This window comes from Coenobita brevimanus, chromosome 101 (genome assembly GCF_032717465.1).
Source record: "Coenobita brevimanus isolate Jiangsu-jjx chromosome 101, ASM3271746v2, whole genome shotgun sequence".
Taxonomy (NCBI): domain Eukaryota; kingdom Metazoa; phylum Arthropoda; class Malacostraca; order Decapoda; family Coenobitidae; genus Coenobita; species Coenobita brevimanus.
Genome location: NC_137054.1, coordinates 28,093,411 through 28,118,026, shown reverse-complemented (window position 1 = coordinate 28,118,026; position 24,616 = coordinate 28,093,411).

Sequence of the window (24,616 nt, the reverse complement as noted above, 5' to 3'; positions counted from 1 at the left end):
CAAAGAAAACAATCAACATCGACCTGACATTGCTGCGAACTTGACGCACTTTTTTCGGCCTCAGTGAATTGGGAAACTTCCATTGCGATGACTGCTGCTTTGTCTCTGAGTCATAACAATAAACCCATGATTCGTCCCCAGTTATGACCTTGGAAGTGAAGGTGGCGTCATCACTGACCTGATGCTTGAGCTCCCTGCAAGCTGCAATGTGATGTGCCTTCTGCTCATCATAGCAGTCTTGGCACAAATTTTGCAGCAAAGCATCTCATGCCCAACACGTACGACAAAATGTGTTGCACTCTCCTTTATGACAGTCCAGTGGTATCACAAACATTATGGATAGGTTATCTACGATCTGCAAGGATAGCCTGATGAACATTTCCGACGTTTTCTGGTGTTGGTGCCATTGACGGTCGTCCAGAACGGTCATCGTCTTCGATGGACGTTCGTCCTTCCTTGAACTACTTGTACCAGAAAAATGTTCTGCTTTGGGACATGGCATTCATACCAAAGGCTTGCTGAAGCAACCGGCGAATTTCTGCAGCCGTCTTGTTGATCTTAAAGCAGAACTTGATGCAGGTTCTTTGTTCTGTGAGGTCCACCATTGCAAAACTGCCAAACCACCTACACACCACGTTACAATAGTAAGCGTAGCTAAACAACACGTCCACTCACAGACACGGCAGGGGCCACACTAATGCACAGTGGGTGCTGCAGAGAAATTCAGAGTCCTCCCTAGCTGCAAAAGGCAAACTGCAAGCGGTTGGCTCCCTCTGTTCTATTTACTGGAACTTTTGGGTAGCAGTGTATACATATATATATATATATATATATATATATATATATATATATATATATATATATATATATATATATATATATATATATATATATAATTTCATGGTTTATATAGTTCCCCTGTTCGTGAAATAAGCAACATCCATTACGCCTAGAAGATGCCAGCTTTGGCAAAACGTCAAAGAAGCTGGGCCCCTGTTATGCACTTACTGTCCTCCTTACAGTTCATTACGCCTATACCATTTACTGAGTAGCACTTTTCCCCAGCACGTGAACTGGGCAGGGAGGCTACTTGATTCATGCGTTGTTTTGATTTACTGCTCGGTTCATATACTGTTCATTTGCACCATCGGGACGTAACATGCAAATTTTTTCGAAGCATTTTTCTAGCGGCTCGAATGACACCGAAATTAATGTGCATTACGTCACACACATTACACATGCGTCGATTTGTGGAAAGTTTTTAACGCTGTAGCCGGGAATCGAACGCGGAATTCCTACATAGAAGCCAGGCACAGTGGTCATTACACCTTGGTGTGATAAAAGCTAAGCAAACCGATTCCAATGAAGACCCAGGTTAATCCATTACGAGGGAATATTATTTAACATGAACCAAAATGATGACATATATATCAGAGTCAGCTGTATTTTTCTTTACCCCCCACACTTCGGCACGTAACTTCCACATATGTATGCAAGTATAATGTGTGTTTTTTTCAACATAAAGGAAAGCGTTTGTACTGACTGGGATAAATGCATTCTTCCTTGAAGTGTAAGAAGCAAAGAACTGAGTTTTCTTGATTCACTGTGTTTGCATGATGAAAAGCATTTATCCACAGATCTGTATTTTTGTTGTTGTTGTTGTCTCCTCTGAACGCTAAAATAACTATTTTGGTTTTCTTGTCTTTAACTTGGTGTTAAGGCAACCATATACTGAGCAGTTACTTGGCACTTGAGAGAGGGGGTGTGTGAATTGGGAGCAGGGCAGTGAAATGGCGGGGTACAGTGTGACGTGGAGGCGATTTGTTTGTGGGCATCCCGTATGGGATTAAGGCATCTGGCAATAGATAGATACTTGGCACTGATAAGGATCACACTAACATATGACACACATATGAAGAATAACATCAGAGTAGCCTAATAATTTTATAACTCAGTAGCCTACAAATTTAGAGCATGAAACAGACTAACCAGTGGCTAGGTGATGTCACGACCTCCTTTACCTCTCAAAGCACCTGCACATCGGTTGGTCTGTATGACTGGGCGGTGGGTACGATTCGCCGTGATTGTATACTTAGGTTATGTCTCGACCTATGTTGCCATAAAAATATTGAAGAAAGAGGGACCTTCCCAGGCCGGCTATAGTGACGCACCACTTGATTCACAAGGGCTTGGGCCCTCATACTTGTTTCTTAGTCTGTCGGTACATTAGAAAACGAACTGTGATCTACTCTTCTATAGCAAAAACAGTGGATCCCATAATCGCTAGCTGAGGTGATGGAAGATATATAATGGCTGTCAGATTCGCTGCTCTGCAATCCATATAAAGTGAAGATGATGCGGACCTGAAACTGGTAAGAACCTGGGAGGGTTGTTCAGGGTTTTACAAGAAGCTCTGCCTCACTGATGTGCCTAGTTTCTTGGGCCGTGTGATGTGTCTGCTACCATTCCCTGCTTTACTTTTCATGATTACAAAAACAGAATACAAAATGCTTCATCGTAATACAGATGGTCTCTAAACCATTCATGCCGAAGGAGTCCCCCACGTGGAAAGTAACATCGTTTTCCGGGAACAAGAATAAATACAGAAGTCGCCATTGTACTTCAGGAGTGTCAAAAATTATACTTGGCAGGTTTGGAAAGATCATAGGCAATTTAACAAACTGTTTTGATATTGCTAGATATCTTTTGTACGAGTGATGATGCTGATGATGATGATGATTAATGGAGCCACACACATCATTCAACATCTTCATTACGACATATCTCCATTAAACTAAATGATGTTGTCTAGAGGTAACAAAGTTTATTTTTTTTCCCCTACAAGTTGGGAATAGCAGCCTTAGGGAGGGGTTGTTAGAAACTGTCCATTACCATCTTGGCTTTAATGATTACGCTGACAATGTTTGTAGTATCTCATTTTTTTGTTTTTGTTTTCGGAGGGACCTCTCGTAATGAAACATTTTGAAAGCATAAAGTCATGTGTGAACGGTTTTTTGACGTCATCTCTCTCTCTCTCTCTCTCTCTCTCTCTCTCTCTCTCTCTCTCTCTCTCTCTCTCTCCTTGGGGAGGAGAAGAAAGAATACTTCCCCAGTATCCCTGCTTGTCATAAGAGGCAACTAAAAGGGGCTTTTTTGTTTCCCATCTCTCTCCTTACTGTCCTCCTCTTCCTCCCTACCTCTTTTCTTGGTATTTTCGTGTTTCTTCTGGTCTTTTTCTTCCCTCTACTCCAACCAGGTTAGACATTTAGTTATATGACATGAATACTTCAAGGACTTCCCGCTGACATTCATGTTTTCTCCTTTACACTACTGTAACGCCAAGACCACTTCAGCACAAGGCTTAGTGCCATGTAACCATATTATGGCTTAGTGCTAGTTCGTCATTATTCCCTCTCTCTCTCTCTCTCTCTCTCTCTCTCTCTCTCTCTCTCTCTCTCTCTCTCTCTCTCTCCATAAAGCAGTCCTCCAGCGCGGCGTCACAATTTATATAAATTGTAATGTCATAATGTGAATGTACGGGCCACTTTCTTTCTCAGTATAGCTCGCCTCCACAGTTTTATTCCGCTGCCTTCCTCTCTTATGAAACTGGGGTGAAGTATAACCTCTCTGTATTACGATACGAGGTTAGAGCCATGGCTTTGGAATTCTTCAGTATGGTGTGTCGTTTGTTTGAGTTCCGCTATCAGCTGAGGAACCCATAGATTGTTTAAGTAGGGATATGGGAAATATCAAATATGTTTTTTATCTCTCTCTCTCTCTCTCTCTCTCTCTCTCTCTCTCTCTCTCTCTCTATAAAAAATAATGGAGCACAAAGATACCACTATCGTATTCCTGACGCACCAAGTTGTCCGCTAATTTTAATGAGACCGACCTTGACGCGAGCTGAATTTGTGACGGTTTGGCCGAAGGTACTATGTAAAATTACAATGAAGGATTTATTTTTAACACACACACCATATTAATAAGTATTTTTACATTTGTATTTTCTGATATATATGTAATTGACACTTTTATGTAACGTAAACACTCGATCGAATATATGTTAATAGCGAATTGTAGACATATTCTGGATCACCAGGGTCACTATTATCTGACAGATCACGGTCACCTAGAGACCTAAGTCCTTGGGCAACATCATCCACATCCTCTGGGACAGGTTGGTCACTTGGAAACAACAACCCCAGGATATTTTCAGCTGAGAGACCTCGACCCCGTGACATGATTTATTATACCGGAGGCACTAAACTTTGAGCGATGTGCTCCAAGTTGTATGTACTAATCCACCTACAGGACATGTTTCTTCCATATTATGGCACTTGTAGAAGTCACTGTTGTGAAGTTTTTCAGTACAATGTCTCTTTTGTTTTACTTTTCTTCAGATATTTAATTATGCGTTCCTGGTCTTTTGTTTTATTCTTGTTTCCGCCAGAGAGCTAAGCCTCATATATATCGAGGGAAGGGTTCAATTCACTTTTGTGATGTGTTTTGTTTTTGTTACCGCCAAGACAGTTATGTATGAGCCATGCTTTTGACTTCCGTGCGATGATTTTTTCCCCCATATTCGTATTAACGCCGTAGGATATGTATGCCATCTCCACGTTACGCTACATGGTGATTGGGGTATTTTAAGATTATATCATGACCTTTACCAACCGAGAATGATACTTGGCTCCTATGTATTATGTCGAGGGTTGGAGCGATTTTTTTTTTTTTTTTTTTTTGGCTGTTATATTATTGTGCTACAACCGGAGAATTATGTAAGATATGTTACAGACTCAAAGACTCTGCTACTAACTCGTGTATTGCTTTTGTTACAGCTGGAGAGTGTATGTTCCTCGGTCAGTTATGCTGAGATAAGTGTGATTGACGAACCCTTCAAGGCTATGATGTTTCCCCTGCGGTACTTCATTTTTGTCATCATCAGAGGTCTTATTCAGCATGCGGGAAACTTTAACTCTATAATGGGTTAGAAGCCATCTCGGCTAAGCCTAGAGAAACTGTTTTTTTTTTTTTTTTTTTTTTTTTTAACTCTTGCTTCAGCTATATACTTATATTCTGCATAGAGGAGATCCTCCCAGTGAAGAAGGTAACCTCTCGGATGGTAGGACTATTCTGAGAATAAAATATAACGTTTAGCAGTAATTATAGCGGTAAGCATATAACCAAATCTTAGTGTTCCCTACGTTTTAGGTTAAATGGATTTGTGGAGGGCTAATGACCCACCCTGTAAAACAGCAAAGTAAAAATACAAGCACAAAGCCTCTGACCCGGATGGACCTACAGTTAACGACCAAGGACCGGACAAGGGACTCGCTAAGAATGGCAGCATGGAAAGAGGGAAGTATGAATGTTGTGGTGATGAGGCGCTCAACGACACAAAAGTAGAAAAATCCGGGTCTGAGAAGAAATAAAAAAGTGTGTATGTGAGAGAGTAGGAATATGAACTGAGTACGTATGTTGACGTAAATGAGAATTAAAGGACTAAGGAGGGGATGTACAATACATTTCTGTACGAATGATAGAAAAGGAAAGCCAAAGGGAATATGGATCAGTTGGATTTCGGATCGTATGGGTAATAATGAAAGTATAGCATGGGCACTTGTTGGTGTGTATGCTCTAACAGATTACAGGGAGAGAGAGAGAGAGAGAGAGAGAGAGAGAGAGAGAGAGAGAGAGAGAGAGAGAGGATTAAGTATGTCCTGCAGAAAAAGGCAGAAAAGAGAAAGAAAAGAAAGCGGAATACAAAAGAGAAGTGGATGAACGACTGGGTGAATATGATTTAGAGGACAAGGAGAAGGTGGAACGTGTGTGTAAGATATTCAGGGAAGAAAATCTCTTCTGCATGTCGGTGGTGTGTCGGGTGAAAAAAAAGATGTGAGTGGGTGAAAAGAATGGCATGATGGAAAGTAGAAGTGAATCACTCATTACATCTAAGAGTACCTTTATGCATTCTCATTTATCCAGTGCATCAGAAAGTACCTCCATATACTTACACAGCCCATTCTATCCAAGAATATCTCTATACACTCACACATACTCTTTACACCTAAATATATTACACTTTCATGATCTCACATGACACCTAAGCACTCGTTCATATAATTACATATACCCATTACACCTATATGTATATTGATAACACCTGAATATTCCAAAATACAATCCTTCCATCCATCCATCATCCAATCCTACGTTGCCCCTTGAGGATCGTAGGAACCCGGGGCTAGGCAAGTTGGTCCTGACATTTAAGATGAGAGTGACCACCCTCACTCATCCCTGAGTGGCATCACGTGAAGAATATACCCCAACCATCCCTTGGATATAAACCTTCACTGGCTCAATCCGACTGGAGCGCCGTAATTACCCACTAAACCACCAGGCTCCAAAATTTGGTTATATTGTTACCACCCAGCGTAGTAAATGCTTTCCTGGTGTACAGAAAACCATTTGGCTTGTCACTCAGTGTAGAGTCACCCACAGGTAGAACGAAGAGGAAATAATGAAGGAAAGAAAGACAGAAGAAGGAGTGTAAAGTCACCCTTAGACAGACGGGAGAGGAAAGAATGAAGGAAAGAACGACAGAAGAGGATGGAAGGAAAGAAGCATGGAGGAGAGGAAACGGCAGACACCTGAGAGCAGTACTACATAAAGTGAGTGGGACATATACTTATTATAACGTATTATATCACAATACACATTCATATCCACACAATGCATCTATACATACAAAAACATTACACCTAAGTACAGGATGGCCCATAAATGTTGCTTCATTTAAAAATTCTCCTGGCTGTGTCCTGTGAGTTGCGGGAACGATTTAGTCCGCTGATGTGGGCGTGGGTGTGGCAGTGGGATCAGGAAAAGATTAAACGATGCAGGTTAGATTTTGATAACGCTGATTGAGCCGTCGCAACAACACAAGAGAAAAGGCTATGGTAGTTGAGAATATATATATATATATATATATATATATATATATATATATATATATATATATATATATATATATATATATACATATATATTTTTTACACACAAGTGTGTGGAAAATTATTCACGACGAACTTCACATGTCTAAGGTGTCAGCACGCTGGGTCCGCGCTTGCTGACTCCTCTCCAGAGGCAAACATGGCATGACCTGTCAAGGCAGATGTTGTCTCTTTTGGAGCAGGATGAAGAGGCTTTCTTTGGACGTCTGGTAACTATTAGACGAATGTTGGATCTATCAGTATGATCCAGAGACCAAGGAGATGAGCAAGGAGTGGAAGCACGCAAATCCCCTCCCTCCAGGAAGGCTAAGGTGCAGAAGTCCGCAGGGATGGTCATGCTGTCGGTTTTTTGGGATTGTCGTGGAGTCATTCTCACAGACTACCTTGCAAAGGGTCAGACCATCATTAGCCCATACTACTGCACACTTCTCAACAAGTTGCGAGATGCTCTGAAGAAGAAACGCCGCGGTATGCTCCCTAAAGGCGTCCGTGTCCTTGCCGACAATGCACCCGCACACTCAAGCTGCGACTATGGAAGCAAGGTGATGTGGCTATGAAATCTTGCTGCATCCGCCCTACTCTCCCGATCTCGCCCCAAGCGACTTTTCTTGTTCCTAGAGATGAAAAATCCACTGCGGGATCGGCGATTTCATGACACAGATGATGTCATTCAAGAGGCGGAACAGTGGTTTTCAACGCAATCTGAGGACTTCTACAATGGCGGCCTGCGGACGGTCAAGAAACTGTGGGAGAAATGTGTGACTCTGGACGGTGACTATGTAGAGAATCTTAAGGACCATAAATCAAAATTAAGTTTCTGTCTCCTTTACTTCATGGTGATAATTAAAACTTTACAGTACCCCCCCGTATATATATACATACATACATACATATATATATATATATATATATATATATATATATATATATATATATATATTTATATATATATATATATATATATATATATATATATATATATGTGTGTGTGTGTGTGTGTGTGTGTGTGTGTGTTTATGTATAACCACCCTGTATAACATTGAGTACAGTCTCATATACACCTAAACGTACCTTTGCACAGTCATTTGTACGAAAAACATCTAGAAATAACTTCATAATATCATATCAACCGGTATATTAATGAACTGTCCATACATTTTCATCTATATCTTACGTTTTCAAATACATCCACAGAGTTACACATATTCACTATACAGTACATGGGATGTTCAAGGCTCTCAGGTTTACACATTGCAACTCGCAGTCTATATAGCCATTACGCCCAAGAGTAACTACATCTACCCATATGTTTCCATCACTCACAGAGACCTAATTTTTTACAGTACATATTTACCTTTTTTTATTCCAACTAATCTACGCAGTCCAAGTCCTCCCATACATTTAAATGGCCCTTGCATCTGTTTCTATAATATAATCTTCCACACAGTTCTTTTTTTCATCACTATCCTCTCAGTTTCACTCTCATCTTAAATGCCAGGACCAACTTGCCTAGCCCCGGGCTCCTACGCTCCTCACGGGGCAACGTAGGATTGGATGATGGATGGATCCTCTCAGTAGTATAATTACTCCGGCAAATGACCAAATGCTTCAACACTCCTCATAATACAACGCATACATCACCACTAACACCGCATGCAAGCAACCTCATACTCGTACAGCTGATACAATGCTCATCCCTATAGACACTTAATGACACTGCCTAATGCACAGTTTCATATATTACCTTTTGCATCAGATACCGTTCGTCACCAGAATGCACTGTCTTCTTCATTCTCTTATGCACTGCCTTATATACCGGTGGGTGTGTTGTGGAATGCCTGAAAGGTGGTGGAGCGACTATAGTTGAGTGATTCGTAAGATTGTTGAATGTGTGTTTAGTGAGAGGTATGGTGCCAATTGGCTGGACAAATGCTTGTGTGGTCCCATAAGGGTGATAAGTATGAATGTACTAGCTTTAGGAGTATAAGTCTGTTGAGCGATGTAGGTAAGGTGTATGGTAGAATGTTAAATAAGAGAGTTAGACAGGGTACAGAGGGAATGATTGATCAGCAGTGTGGCATTAGGAGAGGGAGGGGATGCGTGGATCAGGTGTTTGCTGTGAGACAGGTGTGTGAAAAGTATTTAACGAAATATAAGGATGTGTTTTGGGCATTCGTGGATTTAGAGAAAGCGTACGATAGAACTGATAGGGAGGCTTTGTGGACTGTTTTAAGATTGTATGGACTTGATGGTAGGCTGCTAACACGAGTGAAAAGTTATTTTTTATGTCAAAAGTACAGCGTGTGTAAGTGTGGGAAATTCTATGATTGGTTTCCCGTGAGAGTGGGGCTGCGGCAGGGATGTGTGATGTCACCTTGGTTGTTTAATATTTATATGGATGGTGTTGTAAGGGAGGTGAATGCAAGAGTGTTAGGTGGAGGTCTGAGTCTGCTGAATGTTGATAGTAGAGAGTGGAATCTGAAGCACCTGCTGTTTGCAGATGATACTGCACTGGTGGCTCATTCAGAGAAGAGACTGAGACAGTTGGCAGAGGAGTTTGGAAGCGTGTGTGAGAGGAGGTCATTGAAAATAAACGAGAATAAGAGTAAAATGTTGAAGTGTACGAGGTTGGTAGATGGTAGGAGGATGAACATAGTTTTGAACTGTGAGTTGCTTGAGAAGGTAGAGTGTTTTAAGAATTTAGGGCAACATGTTGCTGTGGATGGAAGAATAGATGCAAAAGTGATGTTTAGAATGAACGAAGTAGGAAAGATGCTGGGAGGAATGAAAAAAATGTTTAGATGTCATTTGCAAGGAGTAGACTGTAGCAACAGTCGAGCAGGGCGGTACTCCTAAAGTGGATGGAAAGCTGATGACAGGAAAAGCTGGAGCTCCAAATTCATCATCCCTCAGGGCTAGTTCCTGACCATCCCCCTTTGCTGAACTTTTCCAGTGTTTCAGTAACACAGAGGGTAGGCCAGCATGCTCCCCAATACAAGTTTCTCTAACTGTCAACACCAAACTACATGCACAGTACACACTACACTACCTTTTCAAAATTAAAAATGAAAAATGGCGTTAATAAATCATGCCTCGGCGTTCGGGGGGGGGGGGCATAAATTCCCCCACCATCCGCCCCTCTCCCGGTGACGACTCTGAGAGATGCCTGGAACCACTGTCTGACTCACTTCTTCATTTCTACAACATAAGCGGCCTTTCCTCTAACTTTCTCTCTGTCAAACACCACCTCTCCTTCTCTAAACCTCACCTTCTCTTCTTGACAGACTCAGTTGTCTGAGGCAACTGACAGCAAACCCTTTTCTGTTTCCTCCTACTTTCCCTATACTCATTTCAAAGCCAAAGGTGGCTGTTGTGTATATGTACGCAACAACCTATCTTGCTCTCATGTTCCTGAACTTGATTCTTCTGAATTCTGTACGTTCTGGCTTCAGCTATCCTTTCATTCTTTGACTAAATATATCTGCACTGTTTACTTATCTCCTAACTCTACTGACTATCAATAACTCTTTGACTATCTTATTTCTACGATGGAACACATTCTGTCCATTTCTCCTTTCTCTGAAATCTCCATTCTAGGAGATTTCAATGTTTACCATCACCTTTGGCTCTCCTCTTCTTTCACTGACCCACCTGGTGAACAAGCAGATATCTTTTCTATGCTTAATGACCCAGAGCAGCTTGTACAGCATCCTACCCGTATCCCTGACCGCCTTGGAGAGAGCTGCAGGATACTTGACCTCTTCCTTACAACTAATCCTTCTGCCTACACTGTTAATCATTCCTCTCCGTTGGGCTCCTCTGATCACAACCTTATTACCTTAATCTGTCCTATCCCTTCGGTACGGCCTGTGGACCCTCCAAAGAAACGTCATCTGTGGCACTTTGGAGCTACAGATTGGGAGGCCCTCAGGCAGTACTTCTTTGATTTTCCATGGAATGATTATTGCTTTCATGGCCGGGAGCCATCTGGGTGTGCCTTGCACATTACGGAGGTTATTCTCACTGGCATGAAAGCATACATTCCCTTCTCATATCCTCTGACTAATGCAAGAAAGCCTTGGTTTAATCACGCTTGTTCTAATGCTGTCCGCAACAAGGACAGGGCTTAAAAAAGGTACCGGAGCCAATCCACCCCTGAATCACATCTTTTATACGTTTCTGCCAGGAATCGTGCTAAAGCTGTTCTTCGCTCTGCTTAAAATGATTTCATCCATACTAAATGCTCTCAACTCTTCAACTCGAGGTCTTCCTGCTCCTTCTGGCACCTTGCCAAAAACATTTCTAACAACTTTACGTCATCATCCTTCCCTCCTCTTTTCTATTCTGATGGCTTTGTAGCTATTTCTTCTACTGATCAAGCAGATCTCTTCACTTAGACTTTGTTCTCCAATTCCACACTAGATGATTCCGGTGCTGTTCCTCCATCACTTCCCGCATCAGACTTCCCCACGGCTGACATTAAAATTTCTACCATCACTGGCCTCAATACTAACAAGGCATATGGACCTGATGGAGTCCCTCCTGTTGTCCTCAAGAACTGTGCTTCTCTGCTTACACCCTGCCCAGGTAAACTCTTTCGCCTTTGTCTGTCAACTTGTACCATTCCTTCTTGCTGGACGTTTGCTCTCATTCAGCCAGTCCCAAAGAAGGGTGACCATTCCCAACCCTCTAACTATCGTCCAATTGCTTAAACATCCTGTATCTCAAAAATGTTCTAGTCAATTCTTAACAGAAAAATTTTAAAGCATCTTTCCTATCATAACCTTCATTCTGATCGTCAGTATGGGTTCCGTCAGGGGCGCTCCACTCGCGATCTTCTCACCTACCTTTCATACTCCAGGTCATCCTCCTTTCGGGACTTTGGCGAAAGCTTTGCCATTGCACTCGGCATCTCAAAGGCTTTCGATCGAGTTTGGCATAAATCTTTAATTTCCAAACTGCCCTCTTACGGTTTTTATCCTTCTATCTCTGTCTTCATCTATAGCTTCCTTTCTGGTCGTTCTGTAGCCGCTGTTGTAGACGGCTATCGTTCTTCTTCTAGATCTATCACCTGTGGTGTTCCTCAGGGCTCTGTCCTATCGCCAACTCTCTTCCATTTATTCATCAATGATCCTCTAAGCTGTACATTTAACCCTATCCACTCTTATGCTGATGATTCCACCCTTCACCTTTCCATTCAGTTCCCGTAACGTCCATCTCAGCAGTTACTTCAACAAACAAGGGATGAGGCTATAGCACACCTAATGTCTGACTTGGCTCGTATCTCTGACTGGGTTAAAAATAATCTTGTGTTTTTTAATGCATCAAGAACTCAGTTTTTACACCTATCAACCCCGCAAAATCTTCCACAGGAGTACCCACTAATGTTTTGTCTACTATGGTATTTATCCAGCAAAGGTAAAGCCTTTTCACCTATATCTTGTTATCTCCAGCCGAGTTTTTCTGCCTGGGAGAGGCCCGCTATTCTGATGGGGTTGGATTTGGCATCCAATAATTCAGTCATTATTATTAATAACTTATAATTCTGTTCATTTTACCATTATAAACCATTTATTTTACATGATAAGACTGACTTACACCCCAACCTTGAATGCTATTATGTGACTGGGTAGTGTAACATTAAATATGAGATTATGATTATAATAATGTAATAGTGAAGCACCGTGACTTTGCTTTTCCCTTGGTAATATCAGCCTATCGCTTGCAACAGAGGCGGGGGCATCTTCGACACGACTCTTAACGCGGAATGAGCTACATCACGCAACCTTAGGGAAACTATTCTTCGTGAAAGGATTAAAAAAGTAAATAAAATAACAAAATAGTATAGAAGACAACACAAAATATGTAATATGGAAAATAAATAGCTAAGAAAGAGGTGTTAGAGAACCTTGTAAACTGACTAGGGTACGGTCGCTTAATCATACAAGCATCTTCATGAACGTAATATAACCTAGTCGCTCTTTGGTGGACTTTTTATAGTAGTATACCTCTGACACACAAAGTATATCCAGCCAGTGTACGTGTTTAAGATTATTTGTTCCCGGCTACACTCACCTACACCCAGTATACTCCGCATGCTGATCATCTATACTCACCTGCACCCACCTCTACCTAACTTGCTACTTCTTTCACACAGTAGTGCTACTATTATTATTGCGCAACTGTCTACACCTGCCAACACGCATCTCTACATCTACTCTTGCATCTCATCTACACTCACCTATACCCATGCTGCCACCATTTACAACCTCATCTACCCTAACCCAAACCCAACTTACTGCTCCGAATTAAATTATTATCTTCACCCACCCACTTATTTCCTACTAACATACACATTGTCACAGTTCACATAGCTCAGCCACACCCACCTACACCCCACATACATTCATTGCAGTTATTGCAATACTTCTTATTTACAGTTCATCAACCTGCATCCAACTTACACCGAACCTACTGCTTCTTATATTACATTATTATAATTTTTTCATCGTCCATCTTCAATACTCCCACCTAATCTTCATTTACCAGAAATTAGATACCTCGTCTGTAATTATAACCCCCTGCACTCAGTCCATATATCATCATACCTCACCTATAACTAAAACCTCGTCTATAACTATACGAATAACCGTCTGTACCCAGTCCACTGTTCATACTCATCACAAACACCCAACCTGTTAATCCTTCCACTAATATTATTATTACTTTTGCAACTCCTCCTCCACAATAAACCCACTAATATTATCATTATTGTTATCCATATATACACTCAATCCTGCCACCATTGTGACATCTCATCCACACCCATCTTCATCCATATACACCCACTCCGTATTCCCCGCCGAAAAGACATGCAAGTTTTCATGAATATGCTCGTATACTCCAGGCAACGGCTCTATCTTGGGCTAATATGAGAAATTTGTAGCCAAACGTAGCCTTTGTGAGAACAAGTGGGGGTGAGACAGGAGGGTAAGAAAAGAAAGAGGGAAGAGGGGAAAGAGTGAAGTGAAGGGAAGAGGGATGAGAGAGTTGGGGAGGGGGTGCGAAGGGAAGAGACAGGGGGAAGGAAGGGTGCGAAGGGGGTAGGGATGTGTGAGAGAAGAGAGAAATAGAAAGAACAAAAGAGAGAACAAAGTTAAGAGATTCGGGAAGGGAGTGAGAGAGAAGGAGTAAAGAAGAAACCGTACTCCCCCCCCCCCTTGCTATTACGAGGGCGATTGAGGAAAAAAAAAAAAAAAAAGAAACCGATGTAGAGCAAAGGAAAAAGAAGGGTGAGAAGGGGGTAGGGGTTTGTGAAAGAAGAGAGAAATAGAAAGAACGGAAGAGAAGACAGAGGTAAGGAATGGGGAAGTGAGGTAGATAGAGGATGTAAAGAAGAAAGCTTACCCCTCTCCTATTATCGCGAGCGCAATTGTAAAAATTTTAACAATTCGACGGTGGCTTTGAGTTACCGTGCTTAATCTCATCTGAATGAAGTCTTTTAGTTTTCTTTGAATAAAATACCTGAATTGTTCCGATTATGAGACTTAATAGTGACAGTATGAACTCTCTCTGGGTCTTATGACTCACCCTTAGCTGAAAAAATACTAGCGTTGTCCTGATCACCGGGGAGCTAAGTGAGAAGATGACTAAAAGACTGAAAGATGGCAAAGAAAATTAGGAGGAAAAAAAAAAACTAAGTGGTGGAATAGGAGCGAAACATTCAGTAAAGGAATGAAAATTGTAACTGTCCTGTGGACTGTCACTAGTCTCCACCTACTGTTTCTGACGATCACCTTTATCCCATTGTGTTTTTTTTTTTTTTAATAGAACGAAATGAACTCTTAGGAATTGGTCCGCCAAGTTTAATTTTCATATTACGAGCTCAGGTCCCATTGAAATCTCCAGTAGACATCACCACCTTACCTCGTTCACTTGTAATATTGATACGACTCTTTCTTCCACTGCACGTAAAAGATATGGATTTTTTTTTTCTATTGACAATTGCCCATGGCAGGATGCTTAACCTGGGCCCATCAGATTCCTTTCGCAGCCTTCAGTTCTCCTGGAATCATCGCGAGACTCTGAGGCCAGAATAATAATGATACCAGCAAAAACAATAGTTTCCATCTACGTAATAGGTGGAGAATAATTAAAGGATATAGATGAAAATAAGGATCTGGTAATGAACGAGGGGGGTTAGAAAATGAGAAGGATAAGAGAAAGAAAAGGAATATTGAATCTTGATACAGCCAACGGTAAACTAATCAACGAGAGATAGATCGTAAAATCGTAAGATGAACAAAAATGAAAAAAAGAAAGACAACACTTACCTCTTAGGGTGGAAGGAGCTACGGGAGAACGAGAGTAATGGAGTGAAAGAAGGATATGATAAAGAGGTGAAAGAAAACAGGCAGAAAATGAAAGAAAAACTCAAATAATATTGATGGAGTGCAAAGCCGAAAAGAAAAATAACAGCTAGGGCTTAAGAATAAAAAAAAAAAAAGAACAGAAAGAGTAAAACAAAGCATTTAAGTTAGCGAGAAGGTAGGAGTAAAATAATATAAAAATGAGGAAAAAATAATGACGCTAAGGAGAAAAAAAATTAGCAGAATTTGTCATACTTGATATATTCTTGCTACTATCAGACAATCTTGTTGAATGTAGGATACATTCCTGTTTGGGAAGAGTGTAATTAACTCTGCGTAATTACAAACGCTGTCCATTAAAAAAAAAATCCCAATTAATATGATTAACCTGCTGCGTCCCGTTGATGTGAACGAACGTCCACACATTTTGTCACTGCCAGTCCTGTTGACGTACATAAATGCGAATCAATTGGAAGGTCCCTAATTTGAACAATTTTCAATTTTCGTCAGTGATTTTTGGTACTTATACACGGGACACCTTCCTCTATAAGATGCCAGGCAGGGACAATGCCTTACCCAGCATGACCTCCCCCCCCACACGCCATTGTCTTGGCAATTCACCTGTTACCAGTGACCTGGCCAATAAAGGCATGTCGTGCCACAGTACGAAATTCAGGGCTAGAGTGATTACCCAATCGATGACAATGTGGAGGACAAACTTTACATAGCATTAGAGGAAGAAACAGTCAGAAATGATGATCAGGTAATGTCACCAAAAAAGGTCAGGTATGTTGATGTGTTTCGTGAGTGAAACAATCCTTATATTGCCTATATTACTGTGTGAAAACCAATATACTCTCGTACTACATATAAATTCGTACCAAATAAATAAATAAATACCTTTTATGAGTGGTGTGGAATGGTTACCCTCCCACAGAACTTGCTTTCTTTGGGACCAGCCTGATAGAAAGCACAGTAAGGTGAGGAGGTACTGCTACCTGTATCGAGTATTTTAAACCTCAGGTGAGCGATTTCTCTATGATTTTTCGATGTTTCTCACCAGAAGCGGAGGTTTGAGCCAAAAAAAAAATTCCAAAAATGGTCGGGATTGGGGGGAGTCAGTGGTGGAAAAGTGGTCTGGACAGGGCAGGTTAAAATCATCCAGAGTTAGCCAAATTTAAATAAAAAGGACGTTCACGTGGTGAAGACATTTATGAACTGACATGAGAAGAAGGACAGGAAATTTGTATAATCAAACATGCAAAGACTGAACTGAAGACTTTAACCGAAGGAGGAGACAGGAAAAATGTGACTGGGGAGGAATTCATTGGAAGCTGAGGATGTAAGGGCAGACTGAGAGAATGGAGATGAAGAGAGAGAAGAAAAATGGAATTTGAAGGAAATAAGAATGAAGCTGAAAAAAAGAAAATGAAAACTAGGAAGAACTCATACGAGTAAAATATTCGTGGAATAGAAGGGAATTAAGTGAAAGGAAATAAACACAAGTTAAACGGCCAAGCACTATATGAGTAAACTAGGGACCATATTCATTACTTTGATTTGGCCTTACTTGCATCTGTTTATATTTCAATCTTAACTCATGCATTCCTAAGCACTTCAGAATTCAGAACCAATCTGAGTGAAAAATAATGTAAAAATACAAGAAGCTAAGTTATATCCAACAAATTTCAGTGTTCTGGAGATTTGCTCAACTTAAGAATTGGCTAATCTGTTTTGTGAATACGAGTCTAGGATCAGCTACTGAAGGAAGAGAATATAAAAGTGAGGAAGGTAAGGAGGAGGCCGAAGAATTCATAGAAGTCGAGATGAGAAACGCAGATGATATAACCCTTCGACTGCGAAGTACCAACTTCGTGTTTTGTTGTTGCTAACGTCAGATGTATTTCTTTATCAGAGAAAAAACTTTTAGCTGAAAAATGGTAAATCCCTTCTTTACCATAATGTAGCTGACTTTTAATTTCATTGTTGTTAAGTTCAGACTAATTTATAGGGAAAAAAACAGGTTTTTAATATTGATATAGTTACATACAGCTTTCATTAACCTTTCCACTAATATGGCCTCCCGAAATGGAATAAAATCGTCTGGTACAGACATAATTAAATATTAATAACATCCTCTCATTCAAACGGAAAAAAAAAAAGCTATCTTTGATCAACGTTGTGGCCAATAATTTGGAACTTTACAAATTTCACTCCAGCTAAAACATGACGACATTATTAAATCGCAAAGAGTCCGCCACTGGAAAGGAATTAAGTGAAAATAAAGGTCCAAAAGAAAAGGATGGGAATAAGGAAAAGGAAGAAAGAACAACAGGAAGGCTGAAAGAAATCAATACAGGGCTGGCTGAAAGAATGAAGCTAAAGAGGAAAAGGCAGAAGAGAAAGACTGAGGGTTAATGCCCATCGCTTACACAAGAGTCATTAAACAGTTTCAGGTCCCAGTCTTTCTCCAGACTACGATACACAACTGTCAAGTTTGACATCTATGTTCCTTGTAGGTAAGAAGAGGCTGAGGTAAAGAACAGGTGCCCAAAAGTCTCAAGACCGTCCAAGGAATCGCACCTGGGACTCTCGGTTGCCCACGAAGTATGCCTCCTATTGTCAGGACTCCATATTATAAATACAAATAATAAGAGAAAGCATGATGGATAGATAGACAGATAGATAGACAGAGCACCAGAAAAGGTGTGGGAACGGGAAATTAGCTTGCAACTCTTTAAGTTAAGGAATGTTTATCGTGCACTGGAAGCAGTACATACACACAGACATACAGTGTTCTAGAAGCTTCCACGACAGTAGAACACACATGACACGACCCTTGCTACACCAGAATGCAGGATTCTGAGATCAGAAGGAGACAGGCCATAGAACTGACAGGTAGTAGGGAGAAGGAGGCTAGCAACATGGGCGAGAGGGTGGAAGAGAGAAAGAGAGAGCGAGACAGGGAGGTTAGCTCGCGGGACTCTCTACTTCACTCGTGTGAGAGACTTTGTTGATATTTCCAAGACAAATAAAAATAGTCACATACTAATCTTTACCTCTCCTGTTATTGCATGACACAAAGGGAACGAAGATCATCTACTTACAAAACTACTCACGTATAACAACAGCTCGTCCACGAGTCTAATGTATGTATAACTGATCTACAAAACGCACTACAAGAAGCTACAAAGCTCTTGTAAGATATGGTGGCAGCGTCAGGTCCAAGAGGGGAAAAACAGGACAGAGCTAAAAACTTCAGTGAAATTTAGGATCAAAGACTGACGATAAAGAATAAGACATATGGAGGAAGAATACAAAAAGAGAGAAGAAAGCTATTGAGAAAGATTGAAGGCGGATGAGGAGAGGAGATGTGAGGAAGGGGACGGAAACTGAGGAGGGAGGAGAGGATGGTGAGGAGGAAGCTTGAGTCAGAGAGGAGGGAAAGGCAGTATAAGTTGAAAAACCGTCAGGAAGGAATGAACACAGAGGGAGGAGACGGAGAAGAAGCCGAGGAACGCATAAGAGAGACAGACAGACAGACAGAGACAGAGAGAGAGAGAGAGTTGAGACTGAATGGAACGGCTAATAACCTATAGATCAGAGTGGGAAAAGATTGGAGAGACCTTTGTCTGCAAAGTAATGACTCAGGCGGTTGCTGCTGCTGAAGATTATAGAAATGTAATACTGATACATAAGAACGTGATAAATACTTCCAAGCTCAGCGAAGTAGCTCAAGTGAATAAAATCGTACGGCCTAGAGAGCTCCGAACATGAAAGATTTATTGATATCTGCTTTAACATTTCGAAGCTTGTATGAACAGTCTTATGTGAATATATATATATATTTTTTGTTACTTACTGCAAAATATAAATGTACTCTACCATCAACCCAGATGAGCTGATAGGGTTGAGCTGGAGGAGCAACATACTTGTGCAGGGTGGTCCTTATATTACACATCTCATTTCTTCTGTGTTGCAGGGACGGCCTAGCCAGCATTACTAATGTCATCCCAGTAGCATTTCCTATTTACCATAGTTGCTTCAATATTACAGTGTCTGTTTTTTTTTACGCTCGTTGTTTGCTTGGTTGATTACTAATTTCATGAAACAGCCAAAGTAACTAGTTCGTCACACCAACAGACTGATTCTTCACCGGAACTCGTAAGCTGGCAAAGCGCAGTTATAGACCACCCTGTATTAATGTGCCATAACCTGGCGGCTTCAATGAACTCTTTGCTGCAATTACATATTATTAAATGGCTTCCGTCAAACGATTTCATTCAGCTTAGGAAGGAAATAATGATGTTAATGGTAGCTCTGCCTAACCGCCTTTAATTGAAGAGTCCTCCCTTAATTGAACCGTCTTCTTTACCATTTGCAACAGTTAAATGAATACAGTGTCATCGTACTGAAAGGATTAATTTGCACCTTCACAAGTGTACAGGAATTATTGCGTAGAACCGTGGTGACCATAAACTCCTGCTCTTGAGAGGGTCATTAGCACCTCACCCTTTCCAGGATATTTCTTCATATAGCACAGTAGTACTTCCTGTTATATTCGTACTTGACAGGTGGGTGGATGCCCTCTATTCACTCACGCGACGCAATATTACCTTCAGATCCTTCCACATTTTTTGATTAGCCAAATATATTCCAGGAAACGATATATCACGTGAGGTGGTAGTCATACAATAAACCACAAGTCACGTAATGATATTTTCTTTGGCGAAGTCGGTCCAGCCTACTGTGACTCATCTTGGTTAGATGGAATAGGTAATTAATGTTTAGTGCTTACACAGTGCCAATCAACTACACGTTACTGGCCACATTTCCCATAAATGTCTCCACTTTATTAGCATATCCCCAAACCCCTACTCTGCTGATTTCAAGAGTACCACAGAAATGGGTGATGAACGAATATTATAGTGCACAATATTTTAGGTGTGGAAACAATGTATTTGAACTATTGATCATAGGTTAGTGAGAGTGGAAATGAACCGTTGTTCATGGATTTGTAGAAACTGAAAATGAGTTACTGGCGAGAGGTAAGGACACAATATAAAAAAAAAAAAATACTGATCCAAGACTTGGAGACAGTGTCAAGGAGCTACTGATCATGAAATTGAAGACAGCGCCAAAGACAGTGTAAAGGAACTACTGACCACGAGAATAGTGACTGTAAAGAAACTATCGAACATAAATGACAATTGGCCCTTGACAGAGTGATAACCCCAAACCCCTACTCTGCTGATTTCAAGAGTACCACAGTTAGTGTATGAGAGGAAGGGTGTCTGGACGTACTCAGTACCGGAGAGCATGATGATGCGAAAGTCGCAACGTGAAAACACACACACACACACACACACACACACACACACACACACACACACACACACACACACACACACACGATCTTACGTAATGCCTTCAGTGCTGAAAACTTGTTTTAGTTACCATCTACATGGTGGTAGGTGGGGGGGCCCACCATCCACTCATTCGATGTAGTGCTGCTTTGGGTGCCTGCTCTTTCCTCTCGTCCTTCCTTCCGCTTCTGTCTTTCTTTCCTTCATTTTTCCCACTTCTTTCTGCCTACGAATGACTTTAAACTCCTTCTTCCGTCTTTCTTTCCTTCATTCTTTCCCCCTCCTTCTGCCTCTGGGTGACCCTACGCTGAATGACAAGCCAAATGGTTTCCTGTACACCAGGAAACCATTTACAACGCTGGGTGGCAATCATATAACCAAATTATGGAGCCTAATGGTTTAGTGGGTAAATAAGGCGGTCCATCCGGATTGAGCGGGTGTAGGTTATATCAAAGGGATGATTAGGGTTTACTGCATACGTAATGCCACTCAGGGATGAGTGAGGCTGGTCACTCTCATCTTAAATATCAAGACCATCTTGCCTAACTCTGGACTCCTCCGCTCTTCATGGGACAACGTGGGATTGGATGATGGATGGATGGATGGAAGGTACCATATACCTTCCGGTGACAAAAATAGCAAATACACACTTACCTTCCTAATTATACGGGTAAAAAGGTAACCTACTCGTATGTTACTATTTTCACGTACCCTAGATTTAATCAATGCAAACGAAGTCTTACGCGAATCATCGTCTGAAAATGACAGGTTATCGCAGGCAGTTCGTTACATCATACAGGACTACATTGATACTCTCCTATGTGTGCAATACACATAAGGTGACCAGATTTATTGGAGCTAAAAGCGGGACACTAGCCGCTCGTGCGCGTCCGTGCGTGCGCGCGCGCGCGTGTGTGTGTGTGTGTGTGTGTGTGTGTGTATATATATATATATATATATATATATATATATATATATATATATATATATATATATATATATATATATATATATATATATATATATATAAAACTCCGAACATACCGTACTGTAAAGTGAATGGGCCGACCAAGTCACAAACTAGTGAGTATTACAGATTTTATATTAACAATTAGGTATTTCATTTGGTTAGGATTATGCATAATTTTTCTAATTCATTCTAATTTCATAAAAGAAGGTCATGTTTTACCTAATGCAATAGTAATTTTGTAAAAGCGGGACATTTAAGAAAATTTGCTGAAAAAGAGGGACATTCTAGTCACAATTAAAAAATCGGGACAGACGTCCAAAAAGCGGGACTGTCCCGCCGAAAGGCGGGACTCTGGTCACCTTAAATACACAGAACATATTAGACCTACTGACTGGACAGCCATTTTTTGTTGTTGCTATTATTGCATCTCTCTGTCTCTGTCTGTCTGTGTGTGTGTCTCTCTCTCTCTATACAGTATATATATATATATATATATATATATATATATATATATATATATATATATATATATATATATATATATATATACTCAAACCTTGATTTAAGGGACTAAATGGGGAATCAACTCGTCCCTTGCTTGAAAAGTCCCTTACTTGCAAATGTCCATTGTTTTACCACATATACGACAATCTTATTATGAAATGAAATGACTTTCACTTATTTATATGACTATGAATATTATTTTACGGGTTCTGTATTAAGAAACATATTAATGTGTATAACCTAGACATTACATATCACTTTGGAATGGTCTTGTCCGTTTGTCTGGTAGAATATGGAGTCCCTTAATTCCGAAATCTCTTAAATAGAGGTCCCTTAAATCGAGGTTTGAATGCATATATATATATATATATATATATATATATATATATATATATATAGATAGAGAGAGAGAGAGAGAGAGAGAGAGAGAGAGAGAGAGAGAGAGAGAGAATTTCTGCTTAGTGCTTTTGATGCGTCTGGCTAAGCTACGTTGATTTTCATTTAGACTTCTGAGTAACTGTCCAGTTGTTAGTGTACACGGTGGCATTGCGTTCCATCTTGAGAACATCTTCAGACCAGTCTGACGGTGGGTGGAACGAGACGTCATTATATGCCGGATGCTGACACATGCTACCACATAATTCGTAGGTACGTAGGTACACTATAGCAAAGAAACTGAACGAAATACACCCTATTTGCCTACCAACTACTGCTCTACCTTGTATCTCTTTTATAACCCAGTCCATATACCGATTGAACAACCATGGAGACATGACAGAGACCTGTTTTATTCCAATATTTAGACAGAAAAAAACGCTCAGTTCACCATTCACACGCACTTCAGCCTTAGGATACAGGTAATACCTAGACTGGCACTCAGTAGAGCGCATACCTCCGCCAAGGCCCAACATGCAGTTCCTTTTAATTCAGTTAAGTCTAATCCAATATCAAACCCATAATACAACCCCATAAGTTGTTACACCATAATTTTAAACTACCCATAACTCTTAATCATAATTTCTTAACTCACTGCAACAGCCACCAAAACAGTGCGTATCATTTCATAATTTGCATTATGGAAGAATAGTAGGTTGATACAAACTATACACATTCGTAGATACCAACATCCTAAATATGCCTGATTTTACAAATCAAGATCCATGTAATATTCACTGAAAAAATTTACGAAAATGTCGAAAAATGCCCTATCTCGCAGTGTTAAAGAAAGTGAAAAAAAAAAAAAAAAAAAATCCTGGATCAGCAACTTTATCCAGATCCGCACCAAAATTTAATGGAGTCTATTCTGGGCCGAGGCTCTTTATTCTACCTAGTTTCGTGTATATCCGTGCTGTAGTTTTTGTGTAATCTTACTCACAAACAAACCAATCAACAAAAAAACAATCGGACAGGGGTGAAAACATAACCTCCTTGGCGGAGGTAATAAGCATCCTCATACTAATGCACACACACACACACACACACACACACACACACACACACACACACATATATATATATATATATATATATATATATATATATATATATATATATATATATATATATATATATATATATATATATATATATATATATATATATATATATATATATATCCATCATCCATCATCCAATCCTACGTTGCCCCATGAGGAGCGTAGGAGCCCGTAGGTGAGAGTGACCAACCTCACTCATCCCTGAGTGGCATTACGTGAGCAATAAACCCCAACCACCTCTTGGATATAAACCTTCACCGACTCAATCCGACTGGAGCACAATAATTACCCACTAAACCACCAGGGGCCAAAATTTGGTTATATGGTTACCACCCAGCGTAGTAAATGGTTTCCTGGTGTACAGGAAACCATTTGGCTTGTCATTCAGTGTAGAGTCACCCACAGGAAGAAGGAAGGGGAATGAAAGACAGAAGAGGGAGTGTAAAGTCACCCGTAGACAGAAGGACGAGGAAAGAATGAAGGAAAGAAAGATAGAAGATGGAAAGAAAGAAGGATGGAGGAGAGGACAGGGCAAACATCCGAGGGCAGCACTACATTGGGTGAGTGGATGGTGAGCGCCGCCACCAACCCCACACACACACACACACACACACACACACATATATATATATATATATATATATATATATATATATATATATATATATATATATATATATACACACACACACACACACACACACATATATATATATATATATATATATATATATATATATATATATATATATATCACATTGGACTCCGGGGGTGGTGGGCGAGGCTTGACACTGTGAGGGTACTGAACTTACCTTCCTCCGCCTATCGGCTCATAGTCGCGAAGCTCATAGGTCCCTACCCGGGGGTTCCCTACTTTACAGAGACTTGAAAAATCCCAGTT